Here is a 19,581-nt window from a genome sequence, read left to right as displayed (position 1 = left end):
TAGTTCCATATTTTTATTTTGTATCAGACTTAAGTATATTTTTTATTAACACTTATTCCTAACTGATATCATTTGATTTAGAAGTTTTATGGTTTCCATTTCAGGTCTCTTGAGTTATGAAGTGAATTTCCCTTACATCGCTTTCTTCTCCATCACTTTCATCTAAAGTAATTTTGTCCTCTTTGGAGTAAACAATCTTTTTCTTGTATAAGCTTTTATTTTCTTCAAAAGGACACTTCTTAGCATAATGTCCAATTTTACCAAAATTGAAACATTTAAAGCGTAACTTACTTTTGATCTTTTGGTTCCCCTTTTGAGATCCCTTACAACATTTTGTTTTTTTTCATCTGATTCATTGTATGGTCCTCCTTCTAGCGTGTTTTCTTTATTCCTTTTCTTCTTCAAGGCTGTAAAGGTTTCTTATCTATTTGTTTGTCCATATTTTGTATCTATTATCATTCCACATGTTGTGAGGGTACCATCTAGTTCATCCATTGTCATTTTGGTGAAATCCATAGTTTATTTTATGGAAGATTACTTAGAATCATATCTCAAAGAATGTGATCTAAACAATTTATAAAAGATCCAATATTCTTGGAATTATTATCCTAATCCTCTTATAGGATTGAAAAATTCATCTAGTTTGAGTAAATAGGTTGCAATATCTTTTAATTCATTCATCTCAAAATTTTCAAACTATGCTTTGTGTCGTTGAAGCTTGACTTGTTTGGCCTTTTCATATCCTTCATAAAGAGTTACTTTTATCCCAATTTTTTTTAGTTGTGTTGTGCCACATCACCTTAGTCTTAAATGCTTTTGACAATCCACATGCGATAGGATGACGAGCCTTTGAATCATAGGTAAATAATTTATTCTCATCAAGATCAGTTGGAGTATTTTTTGGAGCTTTGTAGCCATTAGCAATAGAGATTCAAACATACACTCCTAAATCCTTCAAGTAAATTTCCATGTTATTTCTCCATAATTCATAATCATTTCCATCAAACACTTGAATTGTGTTTGGAGAGAGGCCTTCCATTTTATCCATATTTTTCATTATCTTTGTTCTAGTGATTATATTGTTATGAAGGTAACCTTCCTTGATACCAATTGTTGAAAAATTTTCCAATCTTGAGAGGGGGGTTGAATTGGCATTGGACACTTCTATTTTTTTTTTTAAATTTCAAACATGAAAATAATACTTATCAACAACACATTAATTTATGCATAAAACTTATCTTAAATGGTTTCAATTTTTACAAGTACCAACCTGAAAAGTCAACGACCCCCTAGTTTACCATCACCTACTAGAAGAAGACAACAACCCCCTAATTTAGAATATTACACCTGAAGGAAATTACAACTCCCTTTCATTGAAACACCCTACCACCCTTGCTTTAATAAAGAGAATTAAGGACTTTCATACCAGGGATATTGGGTTTCCAAATGAATTGCACAAGAGAAACAACTCGACTTACAATATAGTGATGAAATACTCCAATCCAAGTTGTTGTAAGGTTGTTTTTATCATCCCAAGAAATCATTCCCGCAAGACAATGCTAAAATTAGTCTAAAACAAGCCTAAAATTGCTTAAGCATGTGCCAAATATGTTCCCCAGAAGAGTCACTTCAAATCAACTCTTCTTGAATTTTGGTTCATCAGATATGAACCTTAGAAACACTTCTTTTCTATGTGCCCTTGAACACATATGAATTTGTTTTAGTGAATAACCTGAAATTCTCTCTATTTTTGGGTTGCGTTATATTCTTTCCATGACTAACCTACGTAGCTAACCGGGGGGTTATAGGGGGTTGGCGGAGATCCCCCTTCGTTGCGCCGATTGCACAGTGGGGGGAGGGGGTCATAGGTGGTTTGAGGGGGGCAGGTAGCCCCCCTCTATGGGTTCTGCGGCAACACCCTGGGGAAATTTTTTTTGGACCCTATATTAGGTTGGGTAGACCTACCTATGGTTTTGTGCATGGTTTTTCACACATGGTTTTGGACGCAATGGTTTTCGGTCCATGGTTTTGGACGTGATGATTTTCAGTCCATGGTATTGGATGCTTCGGCATGTATAAATATGTATTGTAAAATTGAAAGGAACATAATGTAAAATCAATATGGTAGTCTCAGTTTTGGGATCAAGGGGAAAATATCTATGTATATGTGTGTTAAGTGTTATGCTCTTGCATTGTTTATTTTCTCTGTTTTAGAATTCATATGCAGGTATTTTTTGTATAGGGTTAGAACCCACATTTGGTATCAGAGTTGTTTTGGCTTTAAGGGGAAGCCTTTGTTGCTAAGGGGTTTCGCTTAGGCCTGTGGTAGGCCCTGTTTACCGGAGATCAGCGGGATCCATTTTGGTGGTGAAAGAAGATGGTAAGCAGTGGAAAGGTAGAGATCAAGAAATTTCATGGTCAAAGTTTTGAGAGATGGAAATTCAAGATGGAGGATCTGTTGGTGAATAAAGATCAGTGGATCCTGGTAGATCCAGGTACTAAACCAATGAGAGTGTTCGATGAAGAATTGAAGAAGTTGGATCGGAAGGCTAAGAGCACAGTATGACTGTGTCTCAGATTCAGTATTGTTGAATGTATTAGGGGAAGCTACACGAAGGCTTTGTGGGATAAGTTAGGGACTTTGTACCAATCTAAGTCTCCGGTGAATAAACTATTCCTATGAAAAAAGTTGTATAATATGAGGATGAAAGATGGAGACTTGATGACAGAAAATTTGAATGCATTTAATACTATGGTAGGTCAGTTATTATCTGTTGATATTAAAATTTCATATGAAGATGAGTGCATCAATTTTTTGTGTTCTCTACTAGATTCGTGGGATAGTTTGTTTATTGCAATAGGTAGCAATGCAACTACCTTGTAGTTTGATGAAATAGTCTCATACTTGCTGATAGAGGAGATGAGATGGAAAATTATGGAGAGCTAGAATGGTGATGCCTTGTCAGTACGGGGACGTTCCCAGAACATAAACAAAAATAAGTCATCGAGTGGGAGATCTAAATCTAGTTAGAGATCTAAATCTCCAGGAAAACCTGTAAAGGTGGTGTGCCAGAAATGCGGAAAGGAAGGGCACTACAAAAGGGACTATAAATCTAAAGCTCCTGACACCCTTCTTCTGCAGAGGCAAAAACCACCTCAGATGAAGGAGTGGATGTGTACTTGGCTTCTTAAACTACACATATAGATCATGAGGCATGGTTGATTTACTCAGATGCATCCTTTCACTTCACTCCCCATAGAGGTTCCTGAGTATGAGAAATATGATGGTGGTGATGTATTCTTGGGGGATGAGAGGAAGGCTAAAATCATTCGTCATGGAAAAGTAAAGTTGAAGTTGTAAGGTGGAAGGGTTAGAACACTTCTGGGTGTTCTTCATATTCATACATTGGCCAAAAATTTGATTTCTATAAGCAAGCTGGATGATGCAAGTGTAAAAACAGTGTTCGAGAAGGATACCTACAAGATGGTTCAGGGATCACTAGTATTGATACGGGGAGTTTGGATTGGAACTCTGTACAAGCTGCAAGGTAGCACTGTTGTTGATGGGTGCAATAGTTCTATGGTTCCTGAAAGTGGAGCAGAAAATCTAGTGGTCTCTAGATAGAAGACCATGTTGTGGCATCAAAGGCTTGGACATATTGGAGAGAAGGGCCTTCAAATACTTCATGGTAAAGGTATGGTAGAAGGTATGAGTAATAGCTCTCTGGATTTTGATTTCTGTGAAAATTTTGTATATGGGAGGCATAAACGGCTGAGTTTCCCCTTTCATGGTAAGAGGGCGAAACATATTAGATCGTGCATAGTGATGTGTTTGGACCTGTGAAAGTTCCATCACTAGGTAGGTTTGTGTACTATGTATCATTTATAGATGACTTCTCAAGGAATACATGGATATATTTCCTTAAGAATAAATCTGAAGTCTTTGACAGGTTTAAAGAATTTAAAGTTCTGGTGGAAAAGCAGACAAAGAAGAAGATAAAGGTGCTAAGGACATATAACGGTGGAGAGTTTTGTCGTAAGGAATTTGAAGAATTCTGTAAGAAGTGTGGTATAGCATGACAGAAGACTACTCCATACACACGTAAGAAAAATGGAGTTACAGAAAGAATGAACAAGACATTGATGGAAAGGGCAAGAAGCATGCTCAGTGGTGCCGAGTTAGGACATGAATTTTGGGTAGAGGCAGTGGAGACAACATGTTACTTGGTCAACAGATCACCTTCATCGGCGTTGGAGGATAAGCCTCCACACGAGGTATGGATGGGTAAGAAACCATCTCTTTCACATATGAGGGTATTTGGATGTGATGAATATGTACATGTTCCAAAGGAGAAAAGAACCAAGTTGGATAGTAAATCTAAAAAGTGCTTCTTTACTGGGTATAATGATGGTTTAAAGGGTTATAAGCTTTGGAACCCAGTAATGAGGAAGGTTGTGTACAACCGAGATGCGGTGTTCAGAGAGGTTAAAGATGTATTAAACATTAAGTCCAACCAAAGGAACCTAAGACGATAGATTTTGAGCTAAAGGAGGAAGAATCAGACTCTACAACAGAAAAGGAATCAGAAGATGAAGAGCTACAAACTCTAGGTGTGAGAAGACCAGTTCGAGAAAGAAGCCAACCAGAAAGATATAGTCCATCTGCTTTCTGTTCAAATTTTTCTTTATCTATTACTAACGATGATCCAAGAACTTTAAAGGAAGTAATAGATTCAGAGGATCGCAAACTCTGGAAAGAGGCCATGGTTGATGAAATGACATATTTACACAAAAATGAGGCATGGAATCTAGTGGAGTTGTCAGCTGGAAGGAAGCCCATTGGTAGCAAATGGGTGTTCAAGAAGAAGATAAATGTAGAAGGAAATGTGGAGAAACATAAAGCTCGTTTGGTAGCAAAAGGTTGTTCCCAGATGCTGGGAATTTATTTTCGTGATATCTTTTTCTCCTCTTGCCAAGGTAGCTTCTATTACATTACATTTATTTGATGCTGCTGCTTTTGGTTTTGAGGTAGAATAGATCGATGTGAAGAAAACATTTCTTAATGGGGATCTGGAAGAGGAAATCTACATGAAGCAACCTGAAGGCTTTACAGTGAAGGGTAAGAAATAACTGGTATGCAAGTTAAAGAATTCTGTGTATGGGTTAAAACATTCACCAAGGATGTGGTATCATAAATTTGATACATTTATACGAGAACTTGGGTTCACCAGAAGAAACGAAGATCACTATGTCTATTTTAAATTAATTGGTGACCGTGTTATTTATCTGGTCTTGTATGTGGATGATATGTTGCTGGTTGGAAATGACAAAGAAATTATCCAGGAATTGAAGAACCAATTGTCCTCCAAATTCGACATGAAATATCTTGGTGGTGCAAACTATATTTTGGGCATGGAAATTAAAAGATATTGGGCAAAGAGGAAGCTCTACTTAAATCAGAGGATGTTGTCGAGAAAATATTGCAGAGGCTTAATATGCAAGATAGTAAACCAGTGAAGGTTCCTATTCCTGTAGGTGTAAAGTTATCTGTTGAATAGTGTAACAAGAAATAAGAAGAGGAAGAGGACATGGCCCATGTTCCATATGCAAGTGAAATCGGTAGCCGTATGTATGTGATGGTCTGTACTAGACAAGACATTGCACATGCAGTGGGAGTATTGAGCAGGTTTATGTCAAAACCAGGGAAGGAGCACTGGACAACATTGAAGTAGGTTTTCAGGTATGTACGTGGCACTAGTGATTATGGATTGTGCTACCAAGGAAGAGCAGGATTGGACAGAGTGTTGGATATTTGTGGCTTTGTTGATGCAGAATGGGCTAGAGATCTCGATCAGAGAATATCTATAAGTGAGTATGTGTTTACCCTATTTGACGGTGCAGTTAGTTGGATGAGTAAGAAACAATATGTAATGGCACTATCAACTATAGAGGAAAAATACATGGCAGCCACTCATACAAGAAAGGAAGCAATTTGGTTTCAAAGATTGTGTTCAAGTATGGGGTTAGTACAGGGAGCTATAAGGATAGATTGTGACAGCCAAAGTGCAATTTTCTTGGCAAAGAACCTTGCTTATCATTCAAAGACAATGCACATTAATGTTAAGTATCACTTTGTGAGGGATATGACAGAAGACAAAAAGGTGTTTTGGTACAAGGTGGACACTTTGAAGAAAACTGGAGATGCATTGACAAAATCTATGAGCCCTAAGAAGTTCTCTTGGTGTAGAGATACAATGGGTGTCTCAGGGCTAGATAAATGACTAAGCTCTCCTGTGGCCCCTATGGAAAGAAAACAACAAGTGGGAGAATGTTGGGTTTTGTTATATTCTTTCCACGACTAACCTATGTAGATAATAGGAGGGTTAGATGGGGGACAAAGCCCCCCATTCCTTGCATTGATTGCCAACGGGGGCATCACAGGGGTTTTGAGGGGGGCGAGTAGGCCCCCTCTATAGGTTCCAAACCAGTGCCCCAGGGAATTTTTTTTTGGACCCTATATTAGGTTGAGCAGACCTACCTATGGTTTTGTGCATGGTTTTTTGCACATGATTTTGGATGCCATGATTTTCAGTCCATGGTTTTGGACACAATGTGTTTGGTGTGGAGCCCAATTATATTTTGTATTCAAAGGTATCACCGCATTGGACCCCAGATCATAATGGGGAAGCAACACCGCCTATAAAATATTCGTTGCAGGGGGGTCCAGGGTGGGGCGGATGCGGCCTTTGGGAGCCCCACCCCTGGCAGGGGGATTGGGGGAAGCACCCCTGAAGCTAAAAATAGATGTAAAATTGCGTTGTAAAATGTTTTAATTTTGTAGTCAATCTGGGTCATTCATTAGATGGAGATCTGATGGTAGAAGTTATGTTTAATTTAGGGTTTTTTTCCCTAGAAGCCAATGCCTCGCTATATATGAGGGAATTGTATTGCATCTATGTAGATATATATTCTGAGTTAGGAAGAGAGAGGAGATTGAAAGTGAAGAGGGAATTATAGTGGATCTGTTGTAGGTTGTATCTCTTCAGTTTGTTAGATGATATAAAAGGAAGGACTAGTTGTTTCTCTGTGGATGTAGCCCAAACTGGGTGAACCATGTATATCTGTGTCTCTCTTGTTTTATGTGTTTTCTATGTTTATATTTCTGTAATATTTTAGGTGTTCCATTGCTCGGTAATATATAATTTTCTAACAACTGGTATGAAAGCTGTCTATTTGGATGATAAACTCACAGGAGAGAAGGGTTCCTAGTTCGAGTTGGAGCAATGGTGGAATATGGTAGGTTTAGGGTCAAAAAATTTAACGGTCAAAAATAACAGCTATGGAAGATGCAGATGGAATATTATCTATATCAGAGAGATATATGCCAACCATTTATCAGAAAGGCGAAGAAGCCAATGAGTATGATAGACATAGAATGGGATATTCTCGACAGAAAGGAACTTGGAACAATACGGCTATGCCTAGCAGCATCGGTAGTGTTTAATATTTCAAAGGAAATGACAACAAAGGGTTTAATGTCGGCATTGGCCAAACTATTTGAAAAACCCTCAGACTCAAATAAGGTATTTATTATGAAGCATTTATTTAATATGAAAATATCTGAAGGTGGATTTGTTGTTGATCATTTAAATGAATTTTAATACAGTTACCAGTCAACTAAGTTTTGTAGGGGTAACTTTTGATGATGAAGTTAGGGCTTTGTTATTTCTATGCTCATTGCCAGAAAGTTGGAATGGTTAAGTTATGGCCATTGTAACACTGTCTCTGGATCTAGCACTTGAAATTTTGATGATTTTTTTGGTGCAATCCTTAGCGAGGAAATGCGACAGAAAAGCTTTGGTGAGACATCAGGTAATGCTTTGACTACAGAGACTAGGGGAAGAAAAATGGAAAGAGGAAAGAGCCCTGGATATTGTAGTAAGTTAAGAAAAGGCAGATCCAAGTCCAGATCAGGGATAGTGTGCTAGAAATGTGGGAAGAAAGGGCACCTGCAGAAAGACTACAAGTCTCGGAAGGGAAAAGAAGGAGACTTGCAACATGAAAACAATCATGAAGCGAATGTCATAGGTAATGTGTTGCAAGATGCTTTGATTCTCTTTTTAGAAAACATTATTGATGCATGGGTGGTATATTTAGCGGCCTCTTTCCATGCCACACCTGATAGGAAACATTTCAATGATTATGTTCAAGGAGATTTTGGACAAGTTGGATTGGGTGATGATAAACCCTGTAAAATCATTGGAATGGGTACAGTTTTCATAAAACAATAGAATGGAAACCAATGGCTATTGAAGGAGGTAAGGCATGTTCCAGGTCTGAAGAAAAATTTTATTTCAATAGTGTAGCTGGGTGGTGAAGGTTGTGTGACTACTTTTACCGATAAACCTGGAAGGTCAGTTAGTAATAGGAAAAGGAGAAAAGGTTGGTACATTGTATTTATACAATTGTATTTCTAATTATGTTAATGCTCTAACCTCTACAGGGGAAGATACAGAATCGTGGTATCATAGGATCGGGCACATGAGTGAGAAGGGGATGCAGATTCTTAACTCAAGAAATTTGTTTCCACATTTGAAGCATGTTTATTTAAAATTCAGTGAGAATTGTGTTTATGGAAAACACAATAGAGTCAGATTCCTCAGAGTTAGGAAAGAAAAGAAGAGTGAAAAATTAGAGCTTGTGCATACATATGTATGGGGACCTACTCAAGTATCATCTCTTTGTGGCTCTCATTATTATGTTACTTTTATTGATGATGCAACCAAAAAAACCTAGATTTATTGTATTCAAAATAAATCTGACGTATTTGATACTTTCAAGAAATGAAAATATTTGGTTGAAAATGAGACAGGAAAAAGGTTGAAGTGTCTCAGATTAGACAATGTAGGTGAATATTGCAGCAAAGATTTTGATAGGTATTGTTCAGAGAATGGAATTCGCAGAGAGAAGATAGTTCCAGGGATACCATAAGAAAATGGTGTGTCAAAAAGGATAAATAGGACATTCGTGGAGCGTGCAAGGTGCATGAGATTGCATTCAAGATTGCTTTTACAATTTTGGGTAGATGTTGTAGATACTGTTGTTTATCTAATAAAAAGAGGGCATTTAAGTTCCTTGGATGGTGGTATTCCAGAGGAGGCGTAGACAGGTAAAAAGGGAAACTACTCTATTTAAAGACTTTTGGTTGTGAAGCCTTTGTCCACATTAATAAAGAAAATAGAACAAATCATAAGGAAAAATCAAAGAAATGTACCTTTATTAGATATGTTGTTAATGATTTTGGTTATTTCTTTTATGATTATGAAAAACACAAAATCATTAGGAGTAGACATGTCATATTCAAAGAAAAGGTTTTGTATAAGGATCAACTATAGGAAAAGAAACAGAAAAAAAAAAAAAAACAAAGAATACATAGTGCTTGAAGAGATCACAGAAAAAGTGATGGTGCCTGAAAATCATAATGAACAATGGCCAGAACAACAACCACAACAGCAACAAGCACCTCAAACACCTGAAAGTGGTGTTAGAAGTTCTACCAAGATAAGTAGACCCCCTGAACGGTACTCTCCTTCATTATATTATGTATTTTTGACTGATTATGGTGAACCAGAATGTTATGAAGAAGCAGTGCATGTAGAAACCAGGAAGAAGTGGGAGCAAGCCATGAAAGAAGAGATGTAATCCTTAGCACATAACTAGGCTTGGGACTTAGTAAGGTTGCATGTAGGTAAAATGACATTGTAGAATAAATGGTTTACAAGTTGAAGGAAGAAGATGGAGGTAGAAAAAGGTATAAGGCTAGACTTGTTGTGAAAGAGTTTGCATAGAAAAAGGATATAGACTTTGATGAGATATTTTCTCTTCTTGTTAAAATAACTTCAATCAGAAGTATTTTAAGTCTAGTAGCAACTGAAGATTTTCATCTTGATCAGTTAGATGTAAAGACAACCTTTCTCCATGGGGATTTCGAGGAAGAGATATATATGCAGTAGCCACAAGGATATAAGGTAAAAGGGAAGGGGAAACTAGTTTGCATGTTGAAGAAGAGGTTGTATGGCTTCGAATAGGCTCCAAGGTAGTGGTATCTAAAATTTGACAGGTTTATGTCTGAATAAGGTTATAATAGATGTCACTCTGATCATTTTGTTTATCTCAAAAGGAAAAATGATGGCAACTATATTATATTGTTATTATATGTAGATGACATGCTTGTTGCAAGTTCTAACATGTAAGAAATAAATGTGCTCAAAAGAAATTGGCGAACTCATTTGAAATGAAGGATTTGGGTGCTGCAAAACAAATCCTTGGTATGAGAATAACTAGAGACATGAAGAATCACAAATTTAGCATTGTCTCAAAGTGAGTACATAGAAAAGGTGTTGAAAATGTTTAATATGCTGAATGAAAAAACAATTAGTATACATTTGGCTAGCCATTTCAAATTAAGTAAGGAGGAGTGTCCCAAGACTCAGGAAGAAATGGCTCATATGTCTAAAGTTTGATATGGATCAGGAGTTGGAAGCTTAATGTATGCAATGGTCTGCACATGGCTTAATATTACACATGTAGTGGGAGTTGTAAGCAGGTACATGAACAATCCATGAAAAGAACATTGGATGGTGGTGAAGTGGATTTTCAGTTATTTGAGAGGTACCACAAATCAAGAATTATGCTTTGGTGGTTCAAACATTTCTTTACAGGGATATGTTGATGTAGATATGGCAGGTGATAGAGATAATAGGAGGAGCACAACAAGGTATGTGTTTACTGTAGGTGGAACAAATGTTAGTTGGGTCTCAAAACTGAAAAGTGTTGTTGCACTCTCAACAATAGAAGAAGAGTATGTTGCTGCTACAGAGGCTAGTAAACAAATGATTTGGTTACAAAGGTTTCTAGATGAATTAGGTAAGAAGAAGGAGTTGCGCAAGTTATATAGTGACAGCCATAGTGCCATACATCTTGCAAAGAACTCTATAGTTCATTCCAAGACTAAACATATACAATTCAAGCACCATTTCATATGGTCAGCGTTGGAAGATGGACAGTTGAAGCTGGAAAAGATACACGCTAGCTAGAATCCCGCAGATATGTTAAAAAAAGTTGTAACCAGGAATAAACCGATAATCTGCTCAGTTTCAATTGGTCTTTAAGTATGATGAAGAAGGTGAGAAACATCTAGGTCCAAAGTGGATTCATTGTCCAGCAATTGAAGCAGTGGTGGAGTTGCTATAATCAGTTTCCAAGTGGGAGATTGTTAGTTGTAGAGCCTGATTATCTTCTGTATTCAAATGTATCACTGCATCATACCCAAGTTTGTAATGGGGCGGCAACACTGCCCGTAAAATATTCGTTGTAGGGGGGGTCTAGGGGGTGTGACTATGACCTTTGGGAGCCCCCCCTGGTTGGGGGATCGGGGGAGGTGTCCCCGAAGCTAAAAATATATGTAAAATTACCTTGTAAAATGTTGTAATTTTATAGTCAATCTGGGCCATTCATTAGGTGGAGATATGATGGTAGAAGTTATCTTTAATTTAGGGTTTTTTTTCCCTAGAAGGCAACCCCTCACTATATATGAAGGAACTTTATTGTGCCTATGTAGATCTATATTTTGAGTGAGGAAGAGAGTGGAGATTGAGAGTGAAGAGGGGATTACAATGGATCTTCTGTAGGTTGTATCTCTTCAGTTTGTTGGATAATATAAAAGAAGGACTAGTTGATTTTTCGTGGATGTAGCCAAAATTGGGTGAACCATGTATATCCATGTCTCTCTTGTTTTACGCATTTTCTGTGTTTATATTTCTACAATATTTTATGTGTTCCATTGCTCGGTAATATATAATTTTCTAACGCGGTGGTTTTGTTCCATGGTATTGGATTCTTCAGCATGTATAAATATGTATTGTAACATTGAAAGGAACATAATGAAAAGTCAATATCATAGTCCCGGTTTTGGGATCCAAGAGAAAATCTCTCTGTATATGTGTTTTATTTTTTATACTCTCGCATTGTTTATTTTCTATGTTTTAGAATTCGTATGTAGGTAATTTCTATATGGGGTTAAAACCTACATTTATCATTCCTAATTATAGTGCATTCAGGGTCTAGACTAGGTCAACTTATCCATTAGATGGGCTGACTTGTCCACTGGTTGGAATCACTTGTGCAATTAGGAGAATGTATAGAGAATATTCAACAAATAATTTCTTCTGGACCATGAGGAGCTAGATGGAGTTCCATCTACCATTGGAAAAGTATTAGAATAAGCTTTTCAACCATATATTTTATGCTTCCATTTGTCTAGGAAAATGAAGTAAAGATGCATTCAAATATAGGTATCCAAATGGAGCATCAAAAATCCAAGAATCATTTCTCCTCAACCATGAGGAGTTAGAGGGTGTTCCATATGCCATTGTAAAGATCTCGAAATACGATTTCCAACCATATATGTTCTACTTCCATGTGATATAGGTGAGTGGAGTATAAATTCATTCAAATAAAGGGTATGAAATTCTCTTGTTCTTTGATAGCCTTTGACGTCAATGACAACTTTCAACATCGTTAATCTAGAACATGGATTATAAGCTCAAATCTCTCTTTCAATATCAAAGTTTCTAGGAGGTCATAAATGGGGAACAATGATATTCTGGAAAGGCTCATCGTGACAATTACTCATATCGTAGGATAATCAAAGGTTTCAAGCATTACAAAACCTCCAATTAAGGGAATTTCAAGTCTAGCTCTGTCATTTTTGGAATATCGATCATTCTTCTCAATATTGAAGAATTTGAAAGCTCTTCGCATTCCACATTCCTATATAGCTATGGAGAGACTTTTTTTATATGAAATTTGAGCTTGGGAAACATTGGTTCTACTTATCCCATTAACCTAACAATTTGAGATATGGAAATCATCCAAAAGGAATATTTAATGTAAAATAATCCTATGGTATAGTTGTGGGACACTCCAGCATACACTTAGAAAATATTTGGAATCAAATATGGGTAGCTCAAACATGTCCAAAGATAGCGTCTTTCCTGTATTCGATTACTCACAATTCTCTTTGACTTGAGACCAATTGTAACAAAGAGGATATCGTGGGTCTGCCTTTTGTATATTATTCTAACAAAAAGGGGAGTCAATGGAACATCTATTCAATCCTTACACATACACTAATTTCTTAGGGGACTAAGTAGGTATTAGTTTCTTACAATATGATTAATGGAATGATAGTATTTCTCTCTCTTCCTAACATTAACTATTTTGTTAAAATCCCTTCTGCAACAAAATTCAAATCCTATTTCTAGGTTTCATGATATGGAAAATACGGAAGGAAGGAATTGTCACATATTCAAAAATGAAGAAAAGGAGCAATATGATGTCTCGAACGAAATCAAATCAATAAGTCTGACATCTCTAAGATTTCTCAAATGGACAACAAACGATCTTTAATGTTCACCTTTCGAGTCTGGATTTATTTCTCATCAAAACATCTCTCTCCCTTGTTTCCCCCCTTTCCCCCCTCTCTCCCTTCAATATTTCCATCCCCCTATTCTTGGTATCCCACTCCCTTGGGTTTTATCAAGTTCAAATTTTATGGTGTTGCAAAAGGAAATCAAATCCCTGTAGGATATGGTGGCATCTTAAAAAACTATTTAAGTCAAATTATCTAAATAATAACAAAATTATTGGAGTCACCTACAAAAATAAAGTTGAACTATGCACCCTCATATATGGTCTCAAATTGGAAACATAACAGGGCCTCCCTAAATTATTGTGGATGGATACTCTTACCTTATAATCTCAATGATAAAAAAGCTTTAACATGGTCAGACACTAGGTAATAGTTAAATTCATGGGAGATTAGAAGTAAATATAGATCTATTCCTCAAAAAAATTTCAAGCCCTTCTACCTTCTCATGTATCTCAACAAGAAAATAATCCTATGGACCATCTAGCTAATGCAATACTTAAGCTCATAAAATAAGGCATCAATACTTCCTAGAACTCTAATTTTTGTGAAAATATTTGATCTCTCTACTTATAAATCACTCAAGAATAACTCTCCATACTAGATCAGGTGAATGGATTTTATATAGAATATGATGCAGTGGAAAATGAGGGCTCCATAACATATAGAATTAGGGGGTCTTTTTTCTGGTTATGAAAAGGCCTAATCTTTACTTTGAAAAATGTATATGTCCACTAAAAACTTTTTAATATTTTGGATAATATGGTTTTCTATACGGTAGGCCTTTAGATCTCTAACTGTATAGATTAGGTGTCATTCATTCCCAAGAAGTCATACTCTATGGGATGAACATTATTTGTGGTTTGGAAAATAACCCTATATATATGTCCATGCTCTATACTTATTTGGACTCTATATCTATCTTTCTAATAAATAGAAATGCTTTGTACTGACAAAAATAAGGGGAAGCTAAACTATGGCCATGTCAATTACCATTATGGACCTTATTTCATAGTTGGACACAATCACCTCTTTCCCTAATCTCAAAAATTTTCATGACTTGGAGGAACGGAACCATGCCAATCCATTTTTCAAAAGGAAATATAATTGGAAGCCAACATGATAGAAAAGTGTTAATGTAGGACACTAGTTGATAGATTCATAATGTATAGAAAAAATTAGTTAGATCTTAGCCAAGATGTAACCTTTGAATATGTAGCACTCTAAGTATGATCAATCATTTAGAAGCAATACCCACCTAGAAAAAACCTAACAAGTCAAGGTAGGACAGATATCTAAGGAAGAAGGAACCTACTATGTACAAATAATTAAATCAAGATTTCAATGGATAATCCAACAACCACTCCAAGAGACAAAACTATCCATACAGAAGATGAAGAAGAAATCACCTCTATGAGGAATCTAAACATTGTATGTTAAGACAACCTTGGAGAATGGACCGAATTATCTAGAAAGAAATAAAAAACTCATTCTAAACCTATAGTTGAATATGTAACTTTATCCCACTTGTACAAAATGGCTAATTAGTTACTAAGAAAAGGGCTAAAATTTTCTTATAAATGACCATTTTTTAGTCGGTGACGAATAGTTGATAATTTACAGTATCTTATAAGGAGACCAACTTTTAGTCGTTTTTAGCTTAATCATTAATTGGTTGTCTCAATTTTATCATGTAGTAGTATATTTAGTCATAAATTTGGCCATTAATTTAGTCATTTATTTATCAATTAATTTCCACAATTAATGATCAAATGTACAACAAAATATATTACTATATCATCACCCGAGAAAACCAATTAATGAGCAAAGAAATATGACCAAAATGTTGGTCATGTTATAGGATATTGTAAACTAGCTACTAATAGTCATATATATGAAAAATTTAGTCATCATTTGAAACTAATTAATGACTAAAGAAATATGACTCAATTTCAGTCATGTTATAAGATACTATAAATTAGTTACTAATAGTCATATATATGCAAAATTTAGTCATCATTTGTAATAACAAACTTATTATTTGCAGTAGTCATTTATCTTTTTTTGGTATTTGTATATTCATTATATAAATGACTAATTTAATAGTTTATATTCATTTAATTTACTTTCATTAATAATCATTATAATCAACTAATTTAGTCATATATTCATTTTATTCGTGTTCATAATTAATCAATATAAACTACTAATTTAATAGTTTTAGATTGATTTTATGTATTCATTATTAATCTACATAAATTAATTAATATGATTTTGTGACTAAATTTTTAAAAAAATGTCATACAATGTGCATGCTCATCTAATATGAAAACACAAAGTTACATATGTGAATTACAATACTAAATAATATCAAGTGAAACTTTAATCTATTTCAGCCACATAAATTATATTATATAAAATGTTAAGTATTACAATATGAGTTTCCAACTTAATATTGGTTGGATTACAATTTACACATGAGATATTGTTTCATCACTTCAAAAGATTATCATTGTGTTGCCAAGGCATTGCAAGTGAATCCACCAACTTTGAAGACTTGACCATTAGTCTCTATGTGTGTGTCTTATGTGGGATATTGGCTCTAAGGGTATCACTATATCGATTATCTTCTCTCTCTTTTTGCATTTATTGCTCCAGTGCTATTGTTCTCCTCTTTCTACAATTCTTGCTTCTTACCGTCAACACTGAGTTCCTCTCCTGAAAACGAAAGAAGATACAATGTAGAGTATAAGACATGAAATATGATGAACATTGGAATATAAACTAAAGTAGAGTATATAATACTTATACGTCATATACCTCAACAAAAACAATGTCAATGCCATTTTTCCCCATAAAAGAAAGAAACTTGATCACATTTTCTTTGGTTTGGTGATAGTGGCCACTATGTGGCTAGATGACCTATATAAACAAATAAAATAAAATGTCACCATAGAAAAGAACACATGAGTAACTGTATTCAACCTTTATATAAAACTTAGGCACAGTCATTCCAAATAAGTTACATGCTAAAAAGCTCAGGCTGTAGATAACTTGTGAAATAATATAATCAGAGGTGTCATGTCTAATCCTTGTCATTTTATTCGCAACAACATTTCATTCTCTAACACTTGAACTTGGTCAAGTATGTATACAACCCGTGCTCAAATAACAACACGAAAGTAAAATTTTCTAATAGTCACAAAAATATTTCAATACAAAACAACTAAAATGATTTCAATTAATATCGTGTAATACTAATCTCATATTCAAGATTTGGATGTTTTTTAAATAGGCATGATACCAAGTATTTTGAATTTCACACTTAAAAGACAAAACAAAACCAATGGAAACTTCAAAATGCAATCAAACAATAAAGAGAGGATATCATGGAATGGACATTTCAATTAAAAAATATATATTCATCTATCCACCGGTGTCTTGTATGACATTCCTAAAACATTTTCTTTCCCAAAATAACCATGAGGTGAAATAATCACAACATTAAAAACCATAGGAATCCCCAGTGAAACATTTCCAAAGTCAATGTCTAAGGTGCCTAAAGGATCTCTAACAATAGATGAATAATATCCAAGACATGTTATGAATTGTCTCCCCATCCTTTTTCAACCACATTTTCTATAACCTACCCACACCAGAGTCAAGTAACAATAAAATGAATGCATTAGCATTTATTTTTATCTTTATATTTGATTTGTTTCAGGAACATATTCATTCATATTTAAAGCCCTCCTATCATTAGAGGGTATCAATCAAGTAATACATTAGAAACAATGATCTCAATGAGGTCCTCGAACAATTCCTACAATATCAATATTTTTCTTGTTGTGATTTCTTGGGTAGAAAAAAGAACATATCTGCAAAGAAAAAGCCATATATTACTTGTGTTGAAACTCTATATATGGTGTATTCTTAGGCAACTTTTAATATGTTCCTCTAGATTTACCAAAGCAAACTATAGCTTGGTTAAACTTGATATGCTTTCATTTAGCATCAATTTATTCAAGATAAATGTCACCCATTATTCTTTCTCATTTCTCAACATGCTACAAATGATAAATTGAAAGTCACATAAAACAAAGGGAAAACCCTTTTCTAACCAAAACAAACAAATAAACAGTGCCTCTAATAAAATTTCATACCTCAGAAATCACTCTGTCACGTGCTTAGGCTAAAGGTGTGATTCTTTGAATCATCTTTAGATCATACTTAATGGGATATGTGTATGTTTGCCGTGATCTCAATTTCATGTTAAAAGAAATATATAAATCTAGGTTACTATCAATGAAATTCAAATATAATTAAGAAAAATAACATCATTGCAAGGTAGTGGAGGGAGAAACATCTTTATAATGAGGCTTATTTATTTTAGTTTGATAAGAGTTGAGTTTGTATTTGAATATATAGTTTCCTCTAAAGAAGTGAGATAGAAAGATGAGAATCTAAATAGCCTAGAGATTCCCAAACCTTCCTCTCATGGTTATCAATACCTATCTCTTAGCCTTGTTAAAATAGTGAGTTTTAAATTATTTAAAGAGTAGAATGAATTTTCTACAAAAAAACTGTGATTATCATGATATTGATTATAAGATCCATAAAGAAAGTTGTCAATGGGGTTTATCTTTGGTGGTTGGGAGGAATTATTGTTATCCTTCCCACCAAGTTTTAGTTTCCATGAGTGACGTGTTGAGCTCATAACAAGTGTATTGGTTTAGTGACATTAAACCTTGTTGTTGACTGGCATTCAACAAGGTAAATCTATAAGTTGCCATTCTTTCTAATTCACTCCAAAAACAATTAGGTGGTTACTACATAAGTGATGTCACAACTACAACTGGTGAATTCTTTCCTAGCATATGGCATGTTTCATTTTGGCATTCATCTTCCTTTCCAAAACATTCTACTTATTACTTTCATGTATTCAGTCAAAAACCTATGTGGTATTGACAGAGTCAATTGAACTAAATCACCTATTTTCCACTTTTGTCAAGGATCACTAACAATTTTGTGATTCACTCTTGGCCTCAACTCCTCTTGTATTGGCAAACCATATGATGTAAAAATTGAATTCCCATAAGCTATTTTGTCTAAAAAAATCCTTCATATTCGAATTTGGAGGTAGTTATTGCACAGTCATATGTTTAACAACAATAAATAATCCTTCATTCATGAAATTGATATGATGGTAGAAATTTCAAACAAAATACATAAAAAATTGTGTAAAAGATTAGAAAATGAATTTCAAAACAAGAAAATTACAAAGAAACTACATCTTAATATGGTGTTTTTAAGAATAGCATACTCACTCTATCATCTTCCAACATAATTACAAGGATACTATCATTTGTACCACATGGTGGGTTGCAGAATTTGTCCATATGTAGGCAACCATCTTTATGGGAAGGGAAAGGGAAAGGTGGTCTCCTGTTTGCATCTTAGGGAGATAACAGAAATTTAGCGTCCATAATATCATTGTTCCATGTTAGCACCCATATTTTCCACTTGACCCTCTGAAAAATGAAGGAAGAGTGTGTTGCTTCACCCTCCTTATACCTCCAGTTTGCAACAACTCCTAACTCAACTTGTTGATGCATTTAATTAGTATGTATTTATATTTCTAGTGAAAAACCATCATCCCCCAAAAAACAATATGCAAATATTGATACCTAAAGTGTTTGGACCATAATAAGTGTTAGGAGAGTAACCCAAAAAATTGCATTGGTTTGTGCCTAACTTAATCTATAAATGGAAAAACTTCAATAGAGTTGAATGATTTATTCTGCTTGAATAATCAAAACAAACTACTCTAGTTGGTAAACACTAGCATGCCAATTAATTTTTGGGTGCTTAACATAATCCTTTTGCTTCCTAGGAATACTCAACCACAAATGGTGAATAATACACAGTGTAGCATAGTAGTCAACCTCTTCCAAGACAATAAATCAAAGATCACATAGGTTATGGATTTCATCAATTCTCTACTAATTCATGAAAATGGCCAATGAACTAGAGCTAATCAGCAATAAATGTTATAATTAATTAAGTTTAAAGGTTAAAAATGAAATGGATTC

Source organism: Pinus tabuliformis, chromosome 7 (genome assembly GCF_031772625.1).
Source record: "Pinus tabuliformis cultivar Carrire ecotype Pingquan chromosome 7, CPIR1, whole genome shotgun sequence".
Taxonomy (NCBI): domain Eukaryota; kingdom Viridiplantae; phylum Streptophyta; class Pinopsida; order Pinales; family Pinaceae; genus Pinus; species Pinus tabuliformis.
This window is presented reverse-complemented; position numbering follows the sequence as displayed.